Source organism: Octodon degus, unplaced genomic scaffold, assembly GCF_000260255.1.
Source record: "Octodon degus isolate 3935 unplaced genomic scaffold, OctDeg1.0 scaffold00002, whole genome shotgun sequence".
In the NCBI taxonomy this organism is placed as follows: Eukaryota; Metazoa; Chordata; class Mammalia; order Rodentia; family Octodontidae; genus Octodon; species Octodon degus.
Window position 1 is genome coordinate 1,124,114 of NW_004524578.1, and position 1,484 is coordinate 1,125,597.

Sequence of the window (1,484 nt, forward strand, 5' to 3'; positions counted from 1 at the left end):
TTTACTGCTTACATTCATCCAATTGAGTCGTGGCTGACTTAGGAGTCTGTTCATGAGCTCAGCATGCTTATTGAGGATTTGCTGGAAGGTCGAACGGTCAGATCTGAGAAATCTAAGAGGAAAAGAGACACAAATCTCACATCACAGGGCCATCAGATTCACAAGAAACAGATTTTCCTGGCATGCAGCTCTGTGGCGATCACAGTCTCTCCTGCATAGCTGGAGCCCTGCGTGGCCCTTCTTTCCCTGCACCACAGGAGGCCCACCCCAACATTGATGAATTATGGAATTCAACAACGCCAGAGGCTCGAGCTTACCAACGTTGCCACCATCTGAGACAGCACGTGTCCTTATCCAGAGTCTCCGATGGGCCTACCAGCGTGAAGCACCACTGGACACAAAGGAGAAAGCACAAATGAGCGCTGCCCGACAAGACGTTCCGTGGCTGACTAAGTGACTTATCCTTGGAGAGAAGAAACAGCACTCTGCACTGCATTAGGACCCATTAGGACCCCGTCAGGTAAAAGTCGTGATATAAAAGAACCCGCCCCCTTGATCTAGCACCAGGACAGTTTTACCCGGCCTTTCTAGACACAACGATGGTGTTTCCTTTCTTAGCTTCACCAAAAGTTCTCCCACCTTCTACAACAACCTTGCTGCTTCATGTGTTATTTTTAACTTTGTTTTATACATAACAGTTGTAGGTGTTTTCAGAGTACAATGGCATGTTTTGATACATGTATATACTGTGCAATTATCATACCAGGGTCATTAGCCTATCCAAGGCATAGATTATTCCTTTGCAGGGCCAGCCCAATAGCTCAGCAGATTAAGCATCTGCAAGCAGGTGCAGGGCCCAGGATTTTGATCCCTGGGCCTGCCGTGCCGGTTCCACTCCCACGGTGCATTAGGATGGCGATTGAGATGGAGTGGTGGCACGCTCCTGAAATCCCAGCTCTTGGGAGGCTGTAAACAGGCAGATCACTATGAGTCTGATCTAGTAGTGAGACCCTGAACACCCTGTAGGCCCTTCCCTAAAATAAAAAAGTTAAAAAAAAAAGATTATTCTTTGTAATGAGCACAAACTTTTCTCTCATAGATATTTTGGAATATACTCTGCATTACCCATAATGATGGTACAAGAAATCATCACTGAGTACCTTAGCTGTACAATGGTGTCAGTTGAATGTTGGTACCTCCCACAGCTGGTGGCCTCCCCAAGCTCAGGGGCTCCTCTGGGCTCACCCTCTCCAGCCTCCCTCCCTGCCCTCACACAGCTCCTCCTCTTCCCTCCTTCAACTCCTCCCCTAGCCCCTGCCACCTCCCAGAACATCCCAGGCCCCAGCTCACGCCCTCTCCCCAGCTGGACCCATCCTTCAGAACCTCTCCACCCCCAGCTTCTCCCTCGCAGCTCTTCCTCCTCTCTCCAGGTTCACGAACAGCCCCCAGCTCTTGCCCTCCCCTGAGCTTCTGCACTCCCCCAG